At 37.0% G+C, this 18,151-nt stretch overlaps 1 protein-coding gene across 6 annotated transcripts in view; it reads left to right on the top strand.

The window, feature by feature from the left end:
- The window catches only part of NAV3 (neuron navigator 3), a 688,216-nt gene that overhangs the window by 112,754 nt on the left and 557,311 nt on the right, over positions 1 to 18,151 (top strand). The window lies entirely within an intron of this gene.

Genomic DNA, 18,151 nt, shown 5'->3' with positions numbered 1-18,151 from the left:
CTTATTAATAGAAGAGTATATGTCAATTCAAAGCTTGACCTATGTTATTCTGCATCCACTTCTGAATCCATTTTTATTTAGAACTTTAAAAAATATTTTTATAAGACTACAATATAATGGAATGAGTGCCTTTGTAGTCATAGCTGAATTTTGTATTGTTCTCATATTAACTTATAATGATTAAGAAACACTGATGGATAAATGCATTCTAATACACCCATTTGTCTGTTGGTAAAGATTTTACAGGTTTAGATTACAATCAGGAAAATTCCACAATTTTTAAATTAGACCATTTCTCACTTATTTCCAATGTTTAATTATCTCCCTTTAAAAGTGTTATTGAATGCTGTTGGGTTTTCATCTCATTGTGTCCCTTTATAGTTTTAGAAAAACATTAACCTGCCTCCAGAAGCGGTGAATGCTCCAACACTGGAAGTTTTTAAGAAGAAACTGGACAGCCAGCTCTGTGAGCACGCGCGCCATTGCCCCAGTCCTAGGCCTTCAGCTGGGTTTTATAAAACCTTTTCACTTTAGGCTCCTGCCGCCGTGTGCCAAAAAAAAAAAAAAAAGGTTCAATCAGTCAATTTCAACTTCTCACGGGAAAAAAAATATCTTGCAAAGTTGGAATTGATTGATTGAACTTTTTAGTCCCACCCAGTCTGCCATTATCACCACAGCCATGCCCACCCAATGGGCCACACCCCAATTGGCCACACCGAGCCAATGGGCCACACCCACCCGGCACCCGACGATGCATAAGTGGGTTTTGAGTTGCAGTTTGGGCACTCGGTCTCTAAAAGGTTTGCCATCATTGGTATAGGGTTACCTGCCTGAGCAGGGGGTTGGACTTGATGACCTCCAAGGTCCCTTCCAACTTTATTATTATTATTATTATTATTATTATTATTATTATTATTATTATTATTATTACATGATAGTTCCTTGGTTAGGATATTTTTAGCCATCAATAGATACTCAGAGATAAACCACATTTACACACCATTCAGAAGAAGCAATACAAAAAGTTAAAAGGAAACAAAAAGACCAGAACAGATCCTCTCCAGCAGTAACACCCAGATAAGCAGCAATTAATACAAGACAAACAAAATACCCTGCAGAGGAGAAAACCACAACTCTATCAACACTGGCAGAGCAAAGCTACTGGGATGGGAGCAAACCCCATCATTAGTAGTACTGATGATGTTACCTAGTTGGATAATGAAAAATACCCAAGCTCAGAGGGTTCTATAGTTGGATCCTACATATTGGACTTGTTCAGAACTTTATATGGCACTAGGCATCACATACTCCACTGAATACTCTCTGAAGTTGTTTCAGAGAAATTTCCTTACCTAATCAGAGAAATAGAATGATCATTGGTGGGCAAAAATGCAGTGGGAGCGGGAATGATTTCCAACTTCCTGCTGGTTTCCCCATTGAGTTTCCTTGTGGGAAGCTGACAGAGATCATTAGAAATCTCCCTCCCTCCCTTTCTTCCCTCACTTCCTTCTTCATTGTTTCTTCCAGCAGGCAGACAAGCAGGCAGATAGGTGGCTGTTGCTGGGTGAGAGAGGGAGCTAGGGATTGGAAGATAGGCTGGGAAACTGACACAGAACATTGAAAATGATGTGACTGCAGCAGCAGGCCAGCAGCAGCCAATATCACTGAAGCTTTTAGTAGTATATAGATTTAGGATATGGAAATAGGTCTAAGAACATGAATTGGCATGTCAACAATAATGTTGCAATATTGCTGAAGCTAGACAGATATAGAGAATTGTAGAGATGACTTTGAAAAAAATATGCAGTGATTATTGAGAAAACATAGACTTAGCTTGAAAAATAGGAAGACATAAAGGATTGACTTAATTTGGTATAAGAGGGAAGGAATGAGAAATATTGTCACATTTTCAAGATTCATTTATTGTAGACTATATTCTGTATTTCAGTATTACTTGTGGTATCTGTTTCTTGACCTGTTTCTACCACAAAGGGTTGACAGTGGGCTGTGCATCATCAATGATGTTATCTAGTTTGGTGATGAAATGTCTGAAAGAAAACAACCAAACTGTCCTATACCATTCCACATGCACATACATAGCATAAATGGAGTAAGTGTGTTTATTTCATAACTGATCCCTAGTTATTTCCAAGTCCAAACTCTGTGTGTGGAGTCTTTTAAAGTCTGCTTCAGGAATCCTGGACAGAACACAGGCAACGGGAGCAAAATGTGCTGCAGTCTTTTCTGTGCTGGCAGCCTGGGAACAACACTGGCAGGACAACAGCCCCACCACACTTGGGTTCATGGTGCAGCAATGGCAAGCATGTTTTCAGTGGGTTCAAGGTTGAATGAAGGAAAAATGATTCCAGCAAGTTCTCGATGAGGGCAACTTGGCTTCAGTGGGTTCAAGGCATGATGATAGCAACATGATCTCAAGGCAACAAGAGCATTCATAAATCAATCGATTACAAATGGTTATCTGTGACAACTATCAGGTTCCAAGTGTTGAGGTAAAAGGGTGTTGACTGGTGCACCTCATTAGGAGGCGAGAGGCTGCCTCCTTGCGAGTAGTCTTGCCGACCTCTGTTACACCTCCCTTTCTCATAATCTGAACCAGTGCCCAAGAGATCTATCACACAAGCTCAGAGAGTATCATCGGAGACTTCACTGTTTAACTCTGAGCCACAAATATTTTCTTCTATCGATAGCAATCACTTTAATAAAGTGGGCAAACTTTGGGGGCTTCAGTCACATTTAAGAACTTATAGTGGGTGATTTGCAAAATGGATTCCACAGGAGATTTGCCTAGTCACAAGATGGTTTCTTTTATGTGCCTGGCTAGTCACAGTAAAGTCATTTATTTATTAAAAGGAAAACTACACCTCCACATCAATGGGTGGAGAGTCTGTGGAGTCAAATACATTGCTGAAAGTCAGTATGATATTAGAGGCTGCTGTTGCTTTGGAGCATGCCAACTTCCTACTTTAACTTTTTATTACAGATAGTTTCTAATGATAGCAATTGGTACCAGAATTTCTATCACTAAGCAATATGGCTGTAAAGTCTAGTTTCAATCATTAACCAAATCCAACAATTATTAGATGAGGCTACTTCCTGCCAATTTCTCACAACCAAAATCAGTGGGGAAGCTAGCATGAAGTTGTAAGTCCCAGTTGTCAGTCATGTAAGTGACTGCTGCCAAGTGGGGAGGAAACGAGAGTGTGCAAGAAGTATGATGAGGAACAGGTTGAATGCATGGGGGGGGGGAAGGTGCAAGATGGGTGCAGTATGGGTTGGGGAGGGTGCACGGAGGTGCAGCAAGGATTGGGGAGGGGTGTAAGGCTATGGTACAATCAGGGTGGGTGTGTGGAGATTGCATGAGTTGACCATGCAGTGTGAGCAGATGGACTGGAGGTGGATATATGGGGAGGACACTTACCCCACTGATTTGTGACCTTTCCCGCTGGCTTTCTGAGAAAGTCAGTGGGGAAGCTAGCAGGCAAATGGCAAATATGTGATTGCAAGATGCTGTAACTGATCATAAATGCAAACTGGTTACCAAGCATCCAGATCTCCAGACCTCATATGATCTTGAGTGTGTTGGAACAGCTGGAATTCTGAGGACAGGTCACAACTACCATTCAACTACCCCTCATATAAATTAAAATAATAATTAATTTTTCACTTTTGAAATACGTATTTAAAATATATTTGAATATTAATTATAAAGGCTTTTAATAATTGCAATACACATTGTTTTGTTTACTTTTGTGTAATTGGTGTAATATAGTTTTTTTGTTTTTAATTTGCTCATTTGTACTGGAGTTGTTTGCTGTGTTTACAGCATATCAATGATTAGCTGATCAGAAAGGCATTGGCAACTAGCTACTGTACTACTAAAGCACGCATGCCACAAGCATTGCCTTTTTGTACTTACATTACAGTGTTACATGTAAGTATGTTAAGAACAGGATTGTACTGAGGCTCATGTTTTATCATTTCTTCCCCTTTGCCCACTTATGAATACCCAAAACTGATTTTATACACAATTGTGTGTCTGTATACATCCACCCACCCACCCACACACACACACACTTTTTCCTAGTGGAGCTAATTATTCACCAAGGACTTGTGAAATTCTGTGCTAATGAAAGAAAACGTAAAAAAGACAAAATGTCTGAATAATAAAAAGCTGCTGTAAGCAAATGTGAATGAGATTTTAAATGGGAATAAGCCGCTGGCTACAGTGTACAACTGAACTAATGAGTGCAATAGACAGCTGGAAGTTAAATGTCAAGCACTCAGAAAAACTTAAAATACTCAGGGATCCCAAATTATTGTTAGATCAAGACAGTGCAAATACATAGCGGCTATAATACAGTACCCATATTTCAACAAAAAGGCTGGCATTCAGAGATAAAGTCACTTTAGCAAATGACTGTTGTAAGCAAGAACTGATGGAATAGTTCAGAAAACAATAGTTACTGGAAGCAAAGTAGGGATGAGAATTGTATCACAGTCCAATATGTGGTTTTTGTTAAGTTCCTATGCAGTACAAGATACGATAAAGATGTTTAAATATAAAAATGGCCAAAGGGATGCTATACTTTCCATCCTGAAAATATTTGCAATTTTTCACTAGTTGAATAAATTTTATCTTTTAGGAGAGGAGAAGGTATGTTTGGGACAAAAGATAAAGACTGGAAGTTCTGGCATCCTTTAATGTTTTTTTCAGTATAACTCCTGAGATGGTGCTCCTGCCATTTCTTTCTTATCCCTTTGCTCCTTTTTTAAATGATCTATCCTACTTCAAAGCAGCCATATCTGACAGGAATGCAATTAAGTCAGCAGTCTGAATTCCCTATTAGCACTGACTGAACTAAATTGCAGACTGAATTCCAAGAAAAGGTGCCTTCAGCAAGGAAGATAATGTCAATGTAACTAGACTGCAGTTTTGAAACTGTTAAAGGAACATTTGTGAAAGCCAGCTTCCTATGACAATATATTTAGAAATGTGTAATGTTGTCTACTTTACGCCATATTGTTGCAAGAATCCCAATTGCACATCGAAGACAGCATAGCAGTTTCTGTTTGAACACTTCCAGGGAAGGAAACCCTGCCTTGTTCTACATACTTAGTTCTAAATTCATAATCACAACATGTAAACAATTGTTCTGATAGTTAGGAACATTTTCTAATGTTCAACTGAAATATATCTTCCTAAAACTCAAAGGTTCTTGACCGTGAAAATGATCAATGAATTTGAATGAAGAAATCTAAAGTTGAAGTTATGCTTGAAGAAATCAATATGTCATTTATTTTTAATAGTATAATTATAGGCTGGATATTACTGAGTTCTCCAGAGAAGCAGTACTGCAACTGCATCCTTGAACCTGCCCAAAATGTCTTCTCAAGAGTAATACCTTGAATTTTTCCCCATAGGATCTAGTTTTAAAACACTGATTATCCTTGTTACCCTTCATGATATTTTGTTTCCATTCTACAGTGCAGGATCCAGAATGGAACATAAAACTCAAGGTGGAATCTTACTAATGCAAAATATTATGCAATTATTACTTACCATGAAATTTCTGTTATGGCAGTCTTAAATTGCACTTCATTTTTGCAGTCATCTCACTATTTCTGGTTCATAGTCATCTTGTAATCTTGTTAAGTGTTATTCATATGTTGCAACAACTAAGGGCTGGACTTGGAAATTAAGGATCGACTGTTTGATTAGTAATTACATATGAAACCACTGAAGAATCCTTGGGATGTTAGCTAGAACTTCACAGAAGAAGCAAAAGTACTTTTGGGATAATGCCAACAAAACTCTATGAAAGTCATAAAGAATCAAGGTTGGCTTGAGGATATTTTTAATTTTACTTTATTGTTAAACCATATCATTCCATTCTGCATTTACACATTTAATTTCTCTTTTCTAACTGAAAAAATCTTACGTTTTCTTATGTGCAATTTCATACTGTTATTTATAGCCTGATCCTCTATTTTCTGAAAATAATCTTGCTTTTAATTCTTATCTTTTAGTGTTTCACACATTTTTGTATTTTTCTAAAGTGAAAAATATCAAAATAAAAATATAAAAAATACTGGGTCTTCTGATACCTAACTTTATGAAGAATGATTGATGAATATTTTTAGATTACACTTTTTGAGCCAGCTTTATATTTGCTTAAATATTTGTAATATCTAGCCCATAGATGGCTAGCTCGCTGATGATAATCTCATGGGTAATTTGTCAGATCCATTGCTGAAATCAGTGTATATTATTTTCACTGTATTCCCATAGCCAAACAAACAAGAGATATGTTTACTTTGGCAAGGCTTGTTCTTGAAAAGTTAATGCAGACATCCGGTAATCATTGCATTGTTTTGAAGCTGCTTACTGATCTATTGATCTGGAATGTTTCCAGGTATTGATAATCTGATTAACTTGTAGTTTGTCTCCTCCCTCTCCCTCCCCTCTCCTACCTGCCCTCCTGTCCCCTCCCCTCCTTCCTGCCCTTTTTAACACAAACAATACCTTTGACTGGCACTTCACCTGTTGTTCAGCCAGATCTATCAGCAAGTTCATTCAGCACCTAGGAAATGAATCATCTTATCCTGGAAAAATTAATCCATTCAAACTTAGAATTTACATATACATAATGATTCTATCAAACTCAACTTGTAATTCTGCCTCTTCTATCTGCTCTTCTCAAATATCTGGTGGTAAAATACTCTCTCCCTTCCCCTTGTTGGGAAAGCTATGTTGAAATGGAAATAGAATAGCTAAATAATTTCTTCTTGCCTTTCTTCCTTTTATTTTAAACATATCAGAACAAATTTTGTGTCAGTTTTTTCTGAATTAATTAATTAATTAAATTTTTGTGCCACCCATTTCCCCTATAAAGTGACTCTGGGTTGCTTACAAATACTAGCATTTCTTACAAAATTTATAGAATTCTAGTTAACAATGAATGCCAATTTCATGGTTAAGTGATTAAGTTATAAGGCTAGAAATATGGGGCAACATGAGTTCTAGTCCTTCGTTAGGCATGAAAACAGCTGAATGACTTTGGACCAATCACTCACCCTTAGCCTAGGAAGCAGACAGTGGCAAATATCTTGTGGTAAACCTTGCCCAAAAAAATGGCAGGGAGTAGTCTGGACAATCATTAACAGTCAAAACTGACTCAGAGGCACAACAAATTATAAATATTTCCTTGGCCTGTCCCTTTTCTAATGCCATTTTATGTCCTCTTTTTATTCTCAGGTGTTCACTACTGAGCAGTAACATTGGCTTCTTTTATTTTTTCCTTTGGCTCTCAATGAAAAGGTTTGTAGTTGAGTTTTAAATGTGTCCTAATCATGTTGAATTCTTTATCTCATTAAATTCTCTTACCAATGAATCCAACTTAATTCTACAATAGTGCCATGTCCCCTGATCACTATTTTCCAATCTGGATTTTATCCTATCCAATCTTGGTTATGCCAAAATTTATATACAATTATAATTTTAGATAAATTATAAATAATTTTATAATCTCTAATATATATTTTTGGTGCCAATAATTTAGATCCACCTTGCTTCATGTTCTCTTAGCAGTATAGAAACAACACTAACCTGAACTTTGTTGGCCAATATTCATCTTAGCTTTTCACTGACTGGTTTAATATGCTTCTTATAGTGACTCTTACTTTTTCAGTGCAAATAGCTTTATCCGAGGTCCTTAGTTCAAGCTTTGATTTCCAGCCATTCAAATATTCATTTAAAACTCTCTTTAAGAAGCTTAGAAAACTTCAGCATGGATAAGCAAGAAAATAAAACTATGAATGGGTCTGATGAGACTAAAATTTATTAACTTTAATCAATGAACTTTAATCATAATATACCTAGGATTGCCATAATAATATGGTTGAAGTAATATAAGTACATAATTTTTTGATCTGGTTAGTCTATTCAACAGCTTCTGTTCAACATATCACTTGTAAAATTATGTTTCTAATAGGTCTATTATATATATATTGATTTTCATTTCGTAATAAGTTTTATTTTGCTCTCTCTTTGCATGTCTTCCAGGCCAGCTCTTCTGTCCATTCTCAGCAAGCCTATTGAATACTAGCTCACAAATTCACTCATGTGATACTCAAAACCTGTCACCCATATACATTCTCTTTTGGTCAATTTATAACAGGAATAAAATCAGTTTTCCTTGTTGATAGTAGTGTTCTTTCAACATTTAAGCTCTTTTGCATTGTAATACAGAATTTGCCCTTGTAGCCCCTGACCTTTAAATTTATAGGATATATATATCCAAGGAGCAGTTTTCCGAATAGTTAATAAAATTTAATATTTACTTGTTGTTGTTGTTGTTAATTGCGAAGTCGTGTCCGACCCATCGCGACCCCATGGACAACATTCCTCCAGGTCTTCCTGTCCTCTACCATCTTCTGGAGTCCATTTAAATTCACACCTACTGCTTCAGTGACTCCATCCAGCCATCTCATTCTCTGTCGTCCCCTTCTTCTATTGCCCTCAATCTTTCCCAGCATTAGGCCCTTCTCCAGTGAGTCCTTCCTTCTCATTAGTTGGCCAAAGTATTTGAGTTTCAACTTCAGGATCTGGCCTTCTAAAGAGCAGTCGGGGTTGATCTCTTCTAGGACTGACCGGTTTGAAAGCTTTGCAGTCCAAGGGACTCGCAGGAGCCTTCTCCAGCACCATAGTTCAAAGGCCTCAATTCTTTGGCGCTCAGCCTTTCTTATGGTCCAACTTTCACAGCCATACATTGCAACTGGGAAAATCATGGCCTGGACTATGCGCACTTTTGTTGGCAGGGTGATGTCTCTGCTTTTTAGAATGCTGTCTAGATTTGCCATAGCTTTCCTCCCCAGGAGCAAGCGTATTTTAATTTCTTGGCTGCAGTCTCCATCTGAGGTGATCTTGGAGCCCAGAAAAATAAAATCTGTCACTACCTCCATTTCTTCCCCATCTATTTGCCAGGAATTGATAGGGCCGGATGCCATGATTTTGGTTTTCTTAATGTTGAGTTTCAAGCCAACTTTTGCACTCTCCTTCTTCACCCGCATCAAGAGGCTCTTTAGTTCCTCTTCACTTTCTGCCATTAGAGTGGTATCATCTGCATATCTTAGGTTGTTGATATTTCTCCCGTCAATCTTAATTCCAACTTTTGATTCATCTAGCCCTGCCTTTCTCATGATGTTCTCTGCATATAAGTTAAATAGGCAGGGCGACAGTATACAGCCTTGCCGGACTCCTTTTCCAATTTTGAACCAATCAGTGGTTCCGTGTTCGGTTCTCACTGTTGCTTCTTGACCCGCATATAGGTTTCTCAAGAGACAAATGAGATGGTCTGGTACTCCCATCTCTTTAAGAACTTGCCACAATTTGTTGTGATCCACAAAATCAAAGGCTTTTGCATAGTCAATGAAGCAGAAGTAGATGTTTTTCTGGAACTCCTTAGCTTTCTCCATGATCCAGCGTATGTTGGCAATTTGATCTCTAGTTCCTCTGCCTCTTCAAAATCCTGCCTGTACTTCTGGTAGTTCTCAATCCACATACTGCTGGAGTCTAGCTTGTAGGATTTTAAGCATAACTTTACTAGCCATGTGAAATGAGTGCAATGGTGCGATAGTTTGAACATTCTTTGGCATTGCCTTTCTTTGGAATTGGAATGTAAACTGACCTTTTCCAATCCTGTGGCCACTGTTGAGTTTTCCAAATTTGCTGGCAAATGAGTGTAGCACTTTTACTGCATCGTCTTTTAAGATTTTGAATAGCTCAGCTGGAATACTGTCACCTCCACTAGCGTTGTTGTTGCTCAGATTTTCTAAGGCCCATTTCACTTCACATTCTAAGATGTCTGGTTCGAGGTCAATGACCATCTCACTGTGGTTATCTGGGATGTTAAGCTCATTCTTGTATAGTTCTTCTGTGTAGTTTTGCCATCTCTTCTTAATCTCTTCTGCCTCTGTTAGGTCTCTGCCATTTTGGTCCTTTAACATGCCCATCTTTGCATGAAACGTTCCCTTCATATCTCCAATTTTCTTGAAGAGATCTCTGGTCCTCCCTGTTCTGTTGTTTTCTTCTATTTCTTTGCACTGTTCAATTAAGAAGGCATTCTTATCTCTTCTAGCTACTCTCTGGAATTCTGCATTCAATTGGGTGTATCTTTCTCTTTCTCCTTTGCCTTTCGCTTCCCTTCTTTCCTCAGCTATTTGCAAAGCTTCCTGAGACAGCCATTTTGCTTTCTTGCATTTCCTTTTCTTTGGGATGGTTTTAGTTGCTACCTCTTGTACAATGTTGCGAACTTCCATCCATAGTTCTTCAGGCATTCTGTCTATCAGATCCAGTTCCTTAAATCTATTTGTCACCTCTACTGTATATTCATCAGGAATATGATTTAGTTCATACCTGAGTGGCCTAGTGCTTTTCCCTACTTTTTTCAATTTAAGCCTAAATTTACTTAGATGGTATCAAAAATGCCTTTTGTTTTTTTTTAAATTTTGCTCTTAAAGTATATTAAAATATACTTTAATAAAGAAAAGATTATTAAATATATTCATGTGTGGAACAGCTGAAACTCTATGTGTAAAAACAGCATCTAATTTACACCTTTATTTTGCAAGTTTTTTTCAAACTCATACCAAATACGCGATCTGTCTTGGATATTTTAGAAGAATAGTTGGAGGGACTGAATTTGCCAGATGTTAATTCAGAATATACTGTTTAATATTCCATAATAAAAACCTTCAGTTTAAGATGACAGCATTAAATTTATTTAAATTTCACTAGTGTTTCAAAAAGTAGGCAAACTGGAAACAATCACACAATATGAAGCTTGGTGAGCCTTGTTGCTATTATGTTTTAAGAGTTAATACTCCACTGCTTTGCTTGTAGTGGTTATTTCAGGCAAAGTTTTGGCTAGAAAGATGCATACAGGCAGAAATGAAAGAGTCACTTTTATCCCATAGAGATGTTCTGGGTAAAATTATTCTTAAGTGTGCACAGATGAATTCACAGACAAGGACCTTTCCAGGAACAAATGAGTATTTCTCACCAAATTGTCTAAGACTTTCTTGTAGTATGACATGAAAATATGCTTATAAACAGGGCTTTTTTTCTCATAGAACACCCAGAATGGAGTTCCGGCACCTTTTTTGGATGGAACCTTGTAGGGTAGGCAAGGCGGATTGTATGATGTGTGTGAGTTCTGGCACCGTTTTTTTTTTTTTTTTTTTAAGAAAAAAAGCACTGCTTATAAACAATTTTATTCAAAAGTTTTAGGGCCTGCTTCTAATCTTGTCTAGGACTGAAAGCAAGCAGGATCAGGTTTAGTTAGTACTTGAATGAAGGACAAGCAGAGAAGAACCAGGACTGTAGGCTAGATTGAGAAGAAGGCAATGGAAAAGCACTTAGATAATGTTGCCAAGAAAACTATATGGGTGTGTCCATGAAACTGCCAAGATTCTTTTTATGTTTATTGTATTTTATTTAAGATGATGAGACTTATTGGAGAATCAGGTTTGTAAAAGAAGGTTGAAAGACCTCTATTATTTTACCTTGCTCTTGCTCTGTTGGGCTTAAGATATTATGAATTAAGGCAAATATACGTACCCCAGGATAATGTTGCAGGATACAATCTGGGTCAGTCACCGGGACCAGAAGTTTAGCCTTCTGAGCTTTCGGACTCGTGCTGCAGCCCAGCCTCAGGGAACTTCCATCTCACCAGAATGAGACATCATGCTATACAATAGGGGTACATTTTACTAAAGTTGGGGTATTATATGAAATGTCTTAGAATAGATTTTTATTTTCCTGGAGCAGAAGGAATGGGTTTGCATTTATTCTGCCTGATTTTCTACAAAGTTCCTTTCCCAATCAATTTTCCTGGAGCTTCTTGGAAAAAAAAATATCAAACCTCATTTTAGTTTTATCTGAATACAAATCTTATCCATGGGAGCATTCTGAATGCATTCTAAGTAATACACATAGCTGGGATAAATTCTCCTTCTGCCACATGCATTCATACTGAATTTGTGGACGGTTAAAAAGAAATATAACACGGGAGCTTCCGGTACGGGGCGGCGGCGATGGCGGCTATTCTGTAGCCGTCCAGCTGGGAAGGTGTCAGAGCCACGGAGCACAGCGTGCATCAGCTGGCCCGCAGCTCGGAATCCCCTTCCCGGGCAAAGGGAAGGGGTAGAGAACGCAGGAGTAGAGGTAGAACCCCTGAACCCCCTCTGGATTTTTTCCTAGAGGGGGTGGAAGGAGTGTTCCCTCGGAGCTCCTGCTGATCTCCGCCTCCCAGCTGTTTTTGCTTCTTTGGAAGCAAAAGAAACTGCCGCTTCTATCTCCGCGGTTACAGAGTTTCGGTGAGTAACTTTAGAAGCGGACAGAGCGATTTAAAGGATTTTCTTTTATATAGTTTAGTGCTTTATTTTCTTTTTCTAGTTAGTTTTGGTTATCTCTCCTTTGTTCTTTTTTGCTGGCACGGAGAGAGAAAATAAGATGGCGTTTTGAAAGTGTTTGGCTTTTCTTTCTTTCTTTTTCTTTTGTCTCTTTGTTCTTATTTTTCTTGGAAAGTATCGGATTTAAATGATTGCTTTTGATTTTTTTGTTCTTGGCTTTGGATTTTTCTCTTGATTTCTTCTTTTTTTTTCTTTTTTGGAACTTGGAACTTTAAGGATTACAGCATTTTTGTTCTTTTTAACTTCTATTTCTCCCCTCCCTTTTTTGGGGGGAGAGGGAAGAGAGAACTGTGTTTTAAAAAATGGCTTCAAAGAGACAACCGCCTTCTATACTACCTAAGGTGGTTTCCTCTCCCACAACTTTAACTGCACAACAACAACAACAACAACAACAACCCAAACATGTACCACCGACCCAGCCACCACCCTCTCCTCCTCCGCCAGGCCTGTCTGCACAAGAGATTAAAAACATAATGGGAGATGCTGTATCCCAAATTAGAGATGAAATGAAGCAGCTTGTTGTACAGATTAAATCTGAAATTAAAGTGGAATTAAATGAAATGAAGGACTTACTAGAAGATAATAACACCATTTTGCGGCAAGATATAGTTACAGCTGTATCAGGTTTGGCTTCGGTGGTGGTGAAGCTGGACTCGAGAGTGGAGGAAGTTGCTGATACAGTTGATTTTTTTGAGGATAAATTTCAAGATATGGAAAGCAAGATGGAGATCTCACAAGTAGATATCCTTATGTCTCAGTATAGGGAGATGGAACACGCCCTGAGGATTAGGGGTCTCAAGGAAGATATGAATCAAGATCTGATGGAGATGGTGCTTAGTGATCTAGCTGTTGCTCTGAATATGGATAAAGGAGAATTACGCAGAGAAGTGGAAAAAATTTACAGAGTTAATTCTTGGATTGCGAAGCAAAAGAATTTGCCTAGAGATGTTGTGATTTATTTCACAAAGAAGTCTCTGCGCAATGAAATTATACAAGCTTTTTATAATAAGAGATTCCAGATTGCTGCCCAAGATGTTATCATTTTAAAGGAAATCCCATCAAAAATTTTAAGAAACAGGAAAGATTTTGCTTTCTTAGCTAATGAACTTAAAGCAAGACTGATGCCATTCAGATGGGAGATCCCGATGGGTATTGCTTTGAGCCATGCGGGGATGCGTTACAGGTTGAATACGGTTGTTAAAGCTAAAGAGTTTTATAATACGGTCCTGGGTGCAGGCTCAGCTTCATCTGTTCAGAAACCCTTGAGTGGTAAAGAGCTGGAACAGCAATCTGAAGCATTAGGTCTGATCTCTGCTGGGAAGTGGCAAGCTGAAGGGCAACGTCAAACAGAGGTCAAAGAGCAGAGGATGACCCGTGCAGCACATAGACGCAAGGAAAAGGAGCAACAAAAGAAAGAGATTAAAGAATCTTCTTCGGAAAGTGTTTCACTGCCGGTGGGAGGAGCAAGACCCAAGAGTTCTGCAACACATACAGCAATGGCAGACCTCCAGGTAGTCTTCTCCAGGCTCTTGGTCAAGGGAGATGGCAAAGTTCCTGACCTGGAATGTTAACGGTCTAAATTCCCCTCAGAAAAGAAAGAAAATCTTTTACTATTTAAAGCAACATAATAATGACATTATTTGCCTACAGGAAACTCATATTCTACTTAAAGATCAAAAATATTTAGTTAACGCCCGTCTGGGATCTCATTTTGTATCTTCTGCTCCTGGGAAAAAGGGGGGAGTGGTTATTTATGTGAAGCAAAATTTACCAGCTTGTCTGGTAGAATCAGATCCCCAAGGAAGATATGTGATGATTGAACTTGGCTTATATGGTAAGAAAATACTTATAGTGGGACTTTATGCACCAAATCAGCAACAGGAACAATTTTATAGATTGCTACATCAAAAAATAACTCTGCTGGACTACAGATCCGTGGTATTAATGGGTGATTGGAATGGTGTCTTAGATATACAAAGGGACAAGAAAGGTTCTTCTTCTCTTTTTAAACAGGCAAAACTACCTAAAGCCTTTTTTGACATGAAAGAGGACTGGGAATTAAGGGATTATTGGCGGGAATGTAATCAAGAGGAGAGAGACTTTACTTTCTTTTCAGATAGACACCAATCCTTTTCAAGAATTGACTTTTTTTTTATCACAACGGATTTATATAATAGAATAAAGAATGTTAAGATTTTTCCTAGGTCGCTTTGGATGGAGCTGATTCAAGAAAAAGAGGAGAGAAGATCTTGGAGGGTGAATGAGAACTTATTCAGACAAGAAAAGAATGTTCAAAAGTTAAAGGAGTGTTTAAAGGATTATTTTGCTTTAAATATGTATAAGGGGACTTCAATGTCAATGGTATGGGATGCAAGTAAAGCATTCATGCGTGGGATCCTGATAAAAATGAATAACTTTCATAGGCAAAAGCAGACTCAGAAACGTAAAGAATTGGAAGATGAAATTAAATTAAAAGAAAAGTCTTTGATTTTAAATCCTTCAGATGAAGGGATTAAAGAATCTATAAAGTTGTTAAGAACACAATTTAATATGTTGATGGCGGATCAATCCGCAACTAATTTATTGTTTATGAAACAAAACACATTTTGTAATGCTAATAAACCAGGGAGATGGTTGGCCTATCAATTAAGAAAGAAACAGAGACAGAGAATAATAGATAAAATAAACTGTAAGGGCAAATTAGTGTTTCAGAAGGAATTGATTAAGAAATCTTTTTTAGATTACTATCAGAAATTATATAAATCTACGAATGTGCAAATCTTAGATATAAATAAATATTTAAGCGAGGCCAGCCTTCCCAAACTGACAGAGGACCAGAAACAGGAAATTAATGGTTTAATTACTAATGAGGAAATTGCGACAGCAATTAAACAATTGAAACCAGGGAAAGCACCGGGTACGGATGGGTTGACATCTGTTTATTATAAAGCTTTAATGGAAGAGATGATCCAACCATTAGGTGATCTTTTTAATGACATTTTACAGGGTTCAGAGATTCCTCCCTCATGGCGTAGTGCTTTTATATCTTTGATTCCAAAAGAGGATCAAGATCTTACTTTACCAAAGAATTATAGACCTATATCTCTTTTAAATGTTGATTATAAGATATTTGCAAAAATTTTAGTAAATAGGCTTATGAGGGTTGTGCATCATCTTGTGCATAAAGACCAATCTGGGTTTATAACTGGTAGGTATATGAAAAATAATGCTAGACAAATCATTAATTTATTAGAATATCTAGACAAGAATAACCAAGTTTCTGCAGGGCTGATATTTTTAGATGCTGAAAAAGCTTTTGATCAATTGAATTGGCATTTTATGTTAAGAGTAATTGAAGAGATGAATTTTGGTGAAAAGATATTACAAGCTCTTACTCTTACGGTAATATACCAAAAACAAACGGCACAACTTATTGTTAATGGAGGTTTGTCAGAGGTTTTTACAATAGAGAAAGGTACTAGACAGGGATGTCCATTATCACCGTTGTTGTTTGTTTTAACACTGGAAATATTGTTGATTAAAATTCGAGAGTCGCAGGAAATAAAAGGAATAGAAGTTAACAAAAAAGAATATAAGTTAAGAGCTTTTGCGGACGACTTGGTGGTTACTTTGTCGCAACCTAACTACTCTGTAGTAAAGTTATTGCAGTTGATTTATCATTATGGCTCGGTTTCGGGTTTTAAGATTAATGTTAATAAGACTAAAATCCTACCTAAAAATATGACTATTCGGGAGAAGCAGATTTTGGCTAACCTGACGGGTTTTGAAATTGTCAACAAGGTAAAATATTTGGGGGTGATGTTATCTGTTTCTAATGCAAAATTATTTAAAAATAATTATGAAAGTTTGTGGGTTAGTGTACAGAAAGACTTGAGGAATTGGGAGAAGTTGCAATTATCTCTCATAGGAAGAATTGCAGTGATAAAAATGAATATTCTACCCAAGTTTCTTTTTTTGTTTCAAATGTTACCGATTTTGAAGAATGAGATTAACTTAAGTGAATGGCAGAAAGGAATCAATAAATTCATTTGGGCAGGGAAAAAGCCAAGGGTTAAGTTTAAAATCATGCAAGACTTCCGTGAGACAGGTGGACTCAAGGTACCGAATTTGAAATTATACTATGATGCGGTGGTTTTAACATCAATCAGTGATTGGGTAAATTTAACAAACCTTGAGATACTCCATTTGGAGGGATGGGACTTACTTTTTGGCTGGCATGCCTATTTAATATTTAATAAAAAAGTGGATCGGGCTTTTAAATCTCATATTATAAGAATTTCTTTACTTAGGGTTTGGAGAAAATATTATAAAAGTGATTTTAAAGTACCACTATGGGCTATACCTTGGCATGCGATAGAAGGAATAAAAAGAGGTGTTAAAATGGACATGGTGTCTTATACACAGTTACTTAGATGGGATGGACAAAATTGGCAGTTAAAATTACTGGAAGAGTTAGTACATGAAAACATTACTTATTCTTGGTTTCAATATAGACAATTAGTAGACAGATGGAAGATGGATCGTAAGGTGGGTTTTCTCAGAGAAGATGAAAATCTTATTAAGCAAGTGAAGGACCAAAGACTAACTCATATTAAGAGAATTTATGGGGTCCTAGTGGAATTGGATTCAGAAACAGAATTAATTAAAGATTGTATGATCAGATGGGCGCAAAATTTTGGTGAACCAGTCCTACTGGATACCTGGGAAACCTTTTGGATTAAGATATGGTGGAATATTCAGAGAATTTTTAGAAGGAGGGTAAAATTTACTCCACAATTATTTTTGTTAGGTATAGTTACTGATTGTGACACAAAGGAGGTTATATTGATGTTAAACTTGATTACAGCCGCAAGGCTGTTAGTAGGACAATATTGGAAGAAGGAATCTTTGCCTACTTTGCAGGAATGGTTTCTTAAAGTGTCTTATTTGGTGGAAATGGCAAAGATTTCGGCTTTCTTAAAAGAACAATCGCAAGAGAAATTTTTTGCTGTTTGAGATAAATGGATAAAGTTTATACAATTTAAATTGGATATAAAAAAATATTATTTAGCTTTTTTATAACTTTTATTTTTATATACATACATATATCTTAGTTATACTCTCTTTTTTCATATGCCTTTTTTATTTTTTTTTTAATTAAGCCTATATTCTGCTCTGGGAAGCTCCGGGGGGGGAGGGAGTGGGTGTTTTTTGGGGGGGGGGTAGGGGAAGGGTTGTTTTGTTTTGTTTAGTTTTTTGTCTATGTTGTTGTTGTATTGTTATTCTTTTGTTTTTTTGTTAAAATTTATAAAAATTTTCAATAAAAACTGAATCTGAATTGAATCAGAATTAAAAAAAAAAAGAAATATAACACAATATACAGTATGTAAGTTTCAGATGACAAAATGTCTGAAAATTATCATGCTGAGTGAGTTACAAGTTTGGAGGTATTCTCCCCTCTATCTCATTACACAAAATAAACTCTTGTTTATTTTATTAAAGGACATATTTACATTACTTTCATTATTAGCATAAATAGTGTCTTCGGCTAGGCATATTTCAGAGTTGGCAGCCTTATCAGTTAGAGAAGACCTTTGCATCTTCCACACAGATAGGGTGGTTCTACGTCTGGATCCCTCCTTCATTCCCAAGATCAATT

The sequence above is a fragment of the Crotalus tigris genome, unplaced genomic scaffold (assembly GCF_016545835.1).
Source record: "Crotalus tigris isolate CLP2741 ecotype Arizona unplaced genomic scaffold, ASM1654583v1 scf7180000017836.1595184, whole genome shotgun sequence".
NCBI lineage: Eukaryota > Metazoa > Chordata > Lepidosauria > Squamata > Viperidae > Crotalus > Crotalus tigris.
Note: the sequence above shows the minus strand (reverse complement) of the source record. Positions and strands in the feature narration are given on the sequence as shown.